Source organism: Belonocnema kinseyi, chromosome 9, assembly GCF_010883055.1.
Source record: "Belonocnema kinseyi isolate 2016_QV_RU_SX_M_011 chromosome 9, B_treatae_v1, whole genome shotgun sequence".
In the NCBI taxonomy this organism is placed as follows: domain Eukaryota; kingdom Metazoa; phylum Arthropoda; class Insecta; order Hymenoptera; family Cynipidae; genus Belonocnema; species Belonocnema kinseyi.
Window position 1 is genome coordinate 116,077,559 of NC_046665.1, and position 10,259 is coordinate 116,087,817.

The window sequence follows — 10,259 nt, forward strand, 5'->3', positions numbered from 1 at the left end:
CTTCTGAGAATCTCCCTACAGCCCGCGCGCGAATCGCTTAGCCGCCTGCGACTTAAGACGTTCATAATTTGTTTAATATCAATTCGATTGGGCTAGAATTTTGCATGAAACTTTTTTGTTATTTTATTAACAACTGTCTCCCTGGAAGTTTTTTGGTGCTCAAAATTCGCTTGATAAACGAAACGCTGGAAGTTACAGAAGTCCGAAGTGCGCCACGCATCAGAACTTAATGAAAATCAGAACAAAATAAACAATTGTTTAAAAATTAATTTTCGAATTACTTTTCATCTATCAGTCGAAGGACACTTCGAACTACATATCTTTAAAATTTTCCTAAAAAATACTGAAAACTGACTGATTGAGTCTGAGTTGAAGTGAAAAACGAATAAAAATTGATTTGTCTAAAAAAGTCAGTTTTTGGGCTTTAACTAGAAGACGGAAGAGGTGAAAACTGTTTGCTTGTGGTAAAAAAGATGCGCAATTTAAATCTAGTCTTTTAAAATTAAACTTCGAAAATTTTTTGGAAAGCCTCCGGGGGTCTTCCTACGCCCGGCGAAATAAGTTTTTGTGCCCTTATTCGATCCGGCAGCTCAATTTCAATTTGCGCCACTGAGTTACATTTATAAAAAAAAAGATATTTTCAGCTACAAAAAAACTTATTTTCAACAAAATCGTTAAATTTTCAGACAAAGAAATTAATTTTTAACAAAAATAATTACTCTTCAGCCAAAACAAATAAATTTTGAATCAATAAAATTAAATCTCTATCCAAAAAGATAAGTTCTCGACAAAACATGGTACAGTTAAATTTTGAGTTAAAAAAGTTACTTTTCAATAAAAGAAATGAATTTTCCAGGAAAAAAATACTTTTTAGTAAAATACAAAAATTTCCACTAAATATTTTAACTTTGAATAAAAAAGTTGTTTTTTGTCGCTATTCGAATGCAACAAAAATTTGGACCATTCTAATATTTATAATTATTCCCTAAATTTATAATTTTTGTGGATAAGCCCTAACTAATTTCTTTTTTATATAAACTGTGATTTCCAAATTCAAAGGGTTTTCAAATTCTCTCAAAATGATTAATTATCAGAATGTAATGAGCAAGAAATTCAAAAGCCGTTTCATCCCTTTATCCTGATAGAGCTAATTACCTGCAGTGTAAGCTGATGGTTCTGATTCAAACTGAATCGACCTCCTTTGTAACTGCAGGGAATTTACCTAATTAGGAAATATGTTTATAAAATCCTTTTTGTATTATTTTTAATTTTTTTTTAGAAAATTTCATAAAAAAATATAAAAAATTCTGGTGCGTAAAAGAAATACTTTATAATTTTTTATAACACCCTTTGTATACAGTGTCCTCAAGCCAACCTTTGTAGAGTTCAGTGCATTGTGAAAAGGAACTTTGAGAAAAATTCTACAGAAATTTTATGAAGAAATTCTATAAAAAATTTGTTATAAAAGTTTTTTTTTTAATCATCCCTGACAAGAAACTGCAAAGAACCAGATTCTTGGCAAATAAGTTAGATACAAATACAAGAAGATTATAAATGTCGAACCAAAATAAAAATTTACTTATTTCCTAACAATAAAAATGAAAACAATTTGAAAATCTATTATTAAAAAAAAATTTATTATAAGAGTTTAAACATTTTTTGAAACGATAGTTAATAATTTTACATTTTGTTTCATTTGACTGGTTAGATATTATAAACAAGCTTTAGGCCTCTTATAAAAATTGTTTAAATAATTATTAATTAATCATTTTTAATTAAGATTATTTTAAAATTTTTTAATAAATTCTGAACGGTTTTAAATTTAAAGAAATCCAAATCAAACCATTTCAGATTAGGTAACATTTTGAAAAAGAACATTATTTTTAATGGTTTGAAAAGGAATTAAACTTTTATCATTACTAAAAATTGAATAATTTCAGATAAGAATTCTGAACATCGATTCCCTTAAAATCTAAAGTAAATGAAATTACGTTATTTTTTATTGAAAGCGTTTTAAATTTATTTTCGATTTGAAGCGATTAAAAATTGAAAATTTAAAACTAAAAACTAAATTAAATATTTCGCAAGGTCAGAGTTTCTTAAATTCTAGAATTTCAGCCTGCTAATATATAGAAAATTATAAATTAGGATTATAATTTGAAAAGAAAATTCAGCGTTCAAAATGGAACAAATTTGAATTATAAACCTTAATATCAATTATTCTTCGAAAAAATAGAAATTAAAAAATTACTCTAATGATGATCAAACAATACAATTTTGCACTTCTTAGTTTTTAGAAAAATTGAATTTTCAGCATTTCACTATTTACGAAAATTTCGAAATTCGGCTACTGACTATTTTCAGGAATTAAAACTTTTTGACATTTACTATATTCCTGAATCAAACATTTTGGCCACTTAATATTTTTAAAAATTTGAAATTTCAAAAATTCACTATATTCCGTAATTTGAAAATTGGACCATTTAATATATTCGTGAATTTGTAAATTTGGCAACTTATAATTTGACGAAAATTTAAAATCCTGAAATTTAACATTTTTGAGAATTTTCATATTTCCGCTAATTACTATTTTCATTAATTTAAATATTCGGCAATTTGCTATATTTGGAAATAGAAAAATTTAACAGTTTACTTTACAAATTTTTGAATTTACTGTTTTCAGGAACTTGAAAATTCAGTAATTTACTATTTATTAAAAATTCGTAAATTTACTATTGTTGCAAATTTGGATATTTATTAATATTCTTGAATTTGAAATTTTGGCCATTCATTATTTTTGAGAATTTTAAAAGTCAGTAATTTACCATTTATTAAAAATTCGTAAATTTACTATTGTTGCAAATTTAAATATTTATTATGTTCTTGAATTTGAAATTTTGGCGATTCATTATTTTTAAGAATTTTAAAATTCATTAATTTACTATTTATTAAAAATTTGTAAATTTACTATTGTTGCAAATTTGGATATTGATCATATTCTTAAATTTGAAATTTTGGCAATTAATTATTTTTGAGAATTTGAAAATTCAGCAATTTATTCACAATTTTGCAGAAATTGAAATTTCATTATCTTAATATTTTCGCATATTTTGAAATTTCAAAAATGTACTTTTTACAGGAATTTGAAAATTCGGCGACTTACTATTTTCCATAAATTGAAATCGACTAATTGATTACTCAAAAATATTCCGAAATATTAAAAGTTTGATAACACGAATTGAAATGCTCAAACTTGTAAAAATTTATTTACTATTCATGGGAGTTTTAAAATTCGCCAATTTACTATTTGTTGAATAAGTCAAATTTCGGCAATTAACTATTTTTAGATACTTAAAAATTCGACAATAATTTACTAAATTTGTCAATTTGAAAATTGACAATTGAACTGTTTTCAGGAATTTGAAAATTCGGCAATTTATTATTTATCATCAATTGAAATTTTGAAAATTTACTATTGTTGAAAATTTAAAAAGTCGGATGTTTAATACATTCTTAAATTTGAAATTTAGGCAATTTAATATTTTGTAGAATTTGAAAATTGGCCAATTTGCATACGACTTTTTTAGAAATTGAAATTTCATTGTCTTATTTTCCAAAATTTCAGAAATTTATTATATTATATATAATTGTGAAAATTAAAAAATTGGTATCGTATCTACACATCATGTGTTGTATTCTTTTTGCAATTTTTAAATTTCAGTGTAACGTATTAAAGTTGTCCGTTTTTCGGGAAAATATTATAAGAAATTAAAAAAAGATAATATTTAAATGATGTTAATTCACTTAAAATAAAAATAATTAAAATCTTAGAAACTTATTATAAAAAATTTGCAATATTAACATTCTTGAGGACTAAAAATGTTTTCAGTTTTAAGTAAGATCTGGATCCGTTTAATTTTCAACGTTCCGTGGTAGAAATTTTTTTATTTTTAATGGTTCTTATTTAAAATAAATTTTTATTTGAAAATTTGTAATAGAATAATTAAATTTTAAAGATTTAATTAAATTTTTATTTTATTTAGCACGGTGGAAATAAAGTTTAATTTAATTTTTCAACTAAGAAAAATTCTTTTGTCTAATTTCAGTGTCAACTATAACTTTTTATGTTATGATAATCTAAAGTTCTAGAATTTTAGAACCCTTGTACTTTATGCATTGGATTTATTTTTTAATTCAATTTTGCGCAATTTAAATCACTTCAAATTAAAAATATTTTGAAATCAAAATTTCGCAATTCTAAATTTCTTAATTTTGAACGCTTTAAATTAAAAATAATACGAATGCAATTCCTTGGAGTTTTAAATTATCTGATTTTCGAAAATCGATTGTAGGTTTATTAAAATTTGAACGTTTCGAAATTGTCCTATTTTCAATAAAATTTTCAAATTTTCTAAATTGCATTTTAAATAATTTTCATTTTGAGAGCATCTGATTTAAAAAAATTAAATTTAAAATATTTTATTTAGGAAACATAGAAGTTTATTTTTCTTTTATTCCATTCGAAACATTTTTCTTTATTCACAATTTTGCATAATCTATAATTCTTTAACTCAGACATTTTTAACTTAAAATCGTTCAATATACTTTTTTTTTTAAATTTGATACGCTTTCAATTCAAAATTATTAATTAGCAGTGTAAAATAATTTGACTATTCATAGGGAAATTTTATAACATATAGCCACGGCCTTATACATGATTAATCATTTTTTCAAATTTTGTTTTAAACTCTGATTATTTAAAAATTGTTTTAATAATAGATCTTCAAATTGTTTATCGGTTTAATATCATACAATAAAAAATCAGGAAGTTGATTTAAATTTACTGCTAGTTGATTTAATATTTTTTCTTGCAGAATTTGAAAGAAATTGAACTTTTATCGTTATTGAATAAAAGCATTGAGAATTAAATAATTTACAAATGAAAGTATTTAAAATTAGAGAATTTTAAATTATAAATTTAAAAAAAATTTAAATTTAATTTTAATTTTTTGTAAATTATACCATTTTATTAAAGAGGAATTTAAACTTTATTTTTGATAATTCAAAGGCGTTTTAATTATAGATATTCTATTTTTAATTAAACAATCTCGAAATTGTATAATTTCTGATTAGAATGTTGAAAATAGATATTTTAAAAACGTTAAAAACTAAATAATTTCAAATTAGAATTTGAAAAATTGGTTCCCTTAAAATTCAAACAAAATGAAATTGTATTCTTTTTAAATTAAGAGCGTTCCAAAATAATTTTTTGATCGACGCGACTAAAATTCGTAACTAAAACAATAAACAATAAACATTAAAATTTGAGCAGACAATTCTTCCTAAAATTCAAAAATAAATTCAGCGTCATTTCCAGCGTTCAAAGAGGAAAATTTTTAAATTATGAAACCTTAAAATTAATTATTATTTAAATAAACTTTACAATTAATAGCAAATAGTAAAAATTGTGGTTAAAATGAATTTTAATATTTAAACATATTTATAATTAAACAATTAGAATTGCACAATTAGAACTCATAGAAAGGAAAAACTCTAAATTTTGGCTATTTACTATTTTCAGGAATTAAAAAATTTTGTTATTTACTATATTTGTCAATTTAATATTTTTGATAATTTAAAAATTCGACAATTCACTGCATTCTTTAATTTGAAATTTGGACACTACTATTTTTGTGAATTTGAAAATTCGGCAACTTATTTTTCTAAAGCAATTGAAATTTTGGCAGTCTACTATTTCTGAGAATTTAAAAATTCAGAAACTTATTATTTTACAGAAACTAAAATTCCTGAAATTCAATATTTTCGAGAATTTTTAGATTCTGGCTATTTACTTTTATAGACATATGAAAATTCGCAAATTTACTATTTTTCAGAAAGTCAAATTCCGGCAATTTACTATTTTTGGTAATTTGACGATTCGGTTATTTGCTATATTTGTAAATTTAAAAAATCGCTAATTCACGATTTTTCAGAAAGTGGAATTTCAGAAACTTTCTATATTCGTAAATTCGAAAATTTGACACGCTTTTCAAGAATTTAAAAATTTGCCAATTTATTATTTTTCAGAAACTGAAATTTCATCAGTTCACTATTTTCGAGAATTGACAATTCAAAAAATTTACTATTATCAGCAATTTGTAAATTTAGCAACTGTCTGTTTTTCAGAAATTAAAATTGACGTATTTCTTATTCAAAAATTTTACAAAATATTAAAAATGTAAAATCTTTTTCAAATTGAAATGCTTGCAATTCTGGAAAGTAAAAAATTGAAATCATATCTACATGTCTTGTGCTGTATTATTTTTAAAATTTAAAATTTAAAATTTAATATCTTGAAGTTGTCAAATTTCTAGATTATGATTTAAAGAAATTATTAATTGAAAAGTGAGAAATATTTGGAGGATTTCAAAAATGAATAATAACTATTTTTCTCTTTTACAAGTAATCCAAAGTAATCCAAGTAATCCAAATTGAAATATTTATATTTTAAAAATTATATAAAAAAATTTGAAAATAATGTATTTTTAAATGATTAAAATTTAATAAAAATGAAAATACTTGAAATTTTACAGACTTTGATTAAAAAAAAGTTCTAATATCAAAATTTTTTATCAACAGGAATGTTTTCAATTTTTAATAAGAAGTGGATTCGTTTAATTTTCAGCGTTCCATAGTAGAAAAGTTTTTCATAAAAAATATTTCCTGTTTAAAATAACTTTATTTTGAACTCTTTTTTGGAATAATTCATTTTAAAAGGTTTATAATTTAATATTTTTTTATTTTTCATAGTGGAAATGACAGTGGACTTATATTTTTATTTTAGAAAATAGTAAATTTAATCTCAATGTTAAAGTGTCATTATTTGTTTAATAAAAATTAAAAATTCTAGAATCTTAGAAGAATTGACTTTTTTATATTTAATTAAGTTTTCAATTTTAAACGCTTTTAATTGGATATGTATTATATATGATATATATTTATATATTTTCTGATTACTTAATTTAAAATTAAACTGTTCAATTTTTAGCGACTTTGATTAGAATTAATAAAATTTCAACCCTTTGTTTATAAATTTATGAAATCTTTTAAAGTTCCGTGTACAATTTTTCAATTTTTAGATCTGCTGGTAAAAAATTTTAATTTCGGTGAAAATAGTCCCATTTCCAAGTCCCGCTATTCGTAACGAACAAAATTAGCTGTTTTTACGAAAATTTATAGGCACCTTACCATGGCCTGATCAATTATTATTCATTGTTTCAAATTTTTTTAAATCTCTGACTAGCTAAAAATTGTTAAAATAACGGATATTTAAATTGTTTAACTGTTTATTATTACAAAATAAAAACCCAGTGAGGTGATTTAAATTTACTGCTATTTGAATCAATGTTTTCTCTTGAAGAACTGTTAATCAATTTTTTAAAGACAGAAGAGTTAGAGTTGGCAAGATTAAAAGAATGGGAAAATAGATAGCCAAATTCCACCATCTGCGAAGGTAAATCTAAGACGCCATATGGCGCCGTTACCATTATCATTAATAGCATCGACCCCCTTAATTGGTCTTACCCTTAAAGTCAGTCAACCCTACTTCCCTCCAAAGTCACAAATAGCCTCCGCGTTAACGGATAATATTAAATGACCCCCCGTGAAGAAAACCTTGAAACCATTTCCCATGTCAACGGCTTGCAGATGTGCACACATTTTTAAGAATGAAATTAGGAATCTGCTTCATTAATTTCAAAATTTTAAGAGGTAGGTGGATCAAAATATCTTAAGAGTGACACTTTTAAATCGAGAGTTCTACTCTCAATCAATTTATACAGTTTTCGATTTGTTTTTATATTAAAATAACTCCCCTAACATATTTTTGCAAATTAATTTTTTTTAAAGTTATTAACAATCAAAATTTTAATCATTCTTTTTTCGAAAATGGATTACTCGCGAACGGATAATCGAAATTCAAAAATTGAGTAATGCAAATTTTTGTTACGAAGTATACTTTACGCTTAAAAGTTGTTCGTTGGTAAAAAATTTGTATTGTTTAAATAATAGTTTGTTTTAAACAATTGAAAATTAATTAAACTTCTTCGCGTGTGAAAAAATTTTTCTACGTTGCAATAGATTCTGCAAACCTCTTCCGAAAAATTCGTGAAAAAAAAGTTTGTATTTTGTAGTAGTTCAAAAGTTATTGTTTTTTTTGTGACCGTCGGAACCACCGGCGCTGGGCAAACAGGTTCGGACGCGATAGTCTAATCTTCAAAAAAGTATAGTGAAATTTTCAACTGAGAAGATTAATTTTCTAAAAAAAAAGTATTTTTTTAACAAATCTGTTTAAACATTCAACCTAGTAGTTGAATTTTAAACCGAAAAAGATGAATTTTAAATAAAAAAATGTATTTTTTATTTAAATTAAAAATCTCGATTATTTTAAATACCAAATACTAGATTTTTTTATTGAAAATTTATTTTTTTTGTTTTAAAATTCAACTACCAGATTGAATGTTCAAACTGATTTGTTAAGAATACTTTTTTGGTAGAAACTTAATCTTCTTGGTTGAAAATTTCAGCATACTTTGTTGAAGCCTAAACTATTTTATTAAAAATTCAGATTTTGTGTTAAGGGTTTATTAGTTCAGTTAAAAATTCATCTTTTTGTTGGGAAAATTAATTTTTTTGGTGAATTTTTGTTTTAATATTCACATATTTCAATTAAAAATTTAAATGCTTGATTGAATTTAAAAAACTCTTTTAAAAAACAATATTTTATGTTAAAGATTCATTTCTTTGGTTGAAAATTTACCAATGCTTAATTGAAAATTAAACCACCTCATTCTTTTTTAGTAGAAAATTAATTTTCTTGGTTGAAAATTCATCTTTTTTCTCAAAAAATAATTATACCTGGTAGAAAGTTGAACCGCTTGATTAAAAATGCATTTTTTAATGAACATTTTTCCTTTGATTTTAAAATTCGTTTCATATTGTACCTACTGAATATGATACCCACAATAATTTCATTCGAAATAATTTCTTACTCAATTGTTCCCATATTTCTTGGCTGAAAGTTGATCCAATTTATTAAAGAATTCAATTTTTTAAAAATGATGCTTTATTCTTGTGATTAAATATTCATCTGTTTTGTGGAATAGTGAACTATTTTGATAATATTATTATTTTTTTAAATTAATCTTTTTAACTGAAAACTTAAACATTCAACTTTTGGTTGAATATCTATTTTTTAGTTGATAATGGATCTATTTTGTTGAAAACTTATCTTTTGATTAAAAAATTAACTATAACCGGTAGAAAGTTGAACCACTTTATTAAAAATTCATTGTTTCATGAACATTTATCATTTTAGTTGGAAGGAGAAGTTTAATTAATTTTCAATTTCTTAAAACAAACAAGTATACTTCGTAACAAATATATTCATAACTCGACTAAATAAAAAAATTTTTTCTTCAAGTGTTTATGGGAATAGAATGAAGTTAGAAAGACGCGGTTTTTTCAAACATTTCCCACTTTTTGTCCAATTTTTAAGTGAAGAGAAGTGATAGTTTATGAATATTAACAAGATTGATTTTTTAAACAATTTATTATGAGTATTATCAATAATATTATATTTTAACATAATAGATAGAATATTTTTCAATAGCTAGAAAGATGCGGCTTTTTTCTGAAATTTCTGGCTTTATGTTTAATTTTTAATTAAAGTGAGGTAATAATTAATTCTAGTTAATAAAAATAATTGTTAAACAATTTATTATTATTGTTAATAATATTTTATTTACATAATTGGTAGAATATTGAGGTTTTTTCTGAAATTTTCAACTGTTTGTCTATTTTTCATTCGGCGTGATTTAATAATTAACCAAATTTAGCCAAAATAATTGTTTAAGCAAAGTATTATTGTTTATGGCTTTCTTTATCCATATCAATACCTGATAAATGCGGGTTTTCGGCAATTCTTACCTTTCTGTCCCTTTTTCACTTAGTGTGGTAATAATTGATAAAAGTTTTAAAAAAGTTGTTTAAACAATTTAATATTGTTTTTAACTATCTTTTGTTAGATAAGGGTTAGAAAGTGGCATTTCAATATTTTATTTTTCAAATTTGCATCGCCTTTTTATTTATAAAGAAATAATAAGTCAACCACAACAAAAATTATTTTTCAAATAATATTGTTGTTTTAAGTGAATTATTTCCGCACGTTTCGACAGAAAAGAAAGAGATTATTTAAAATG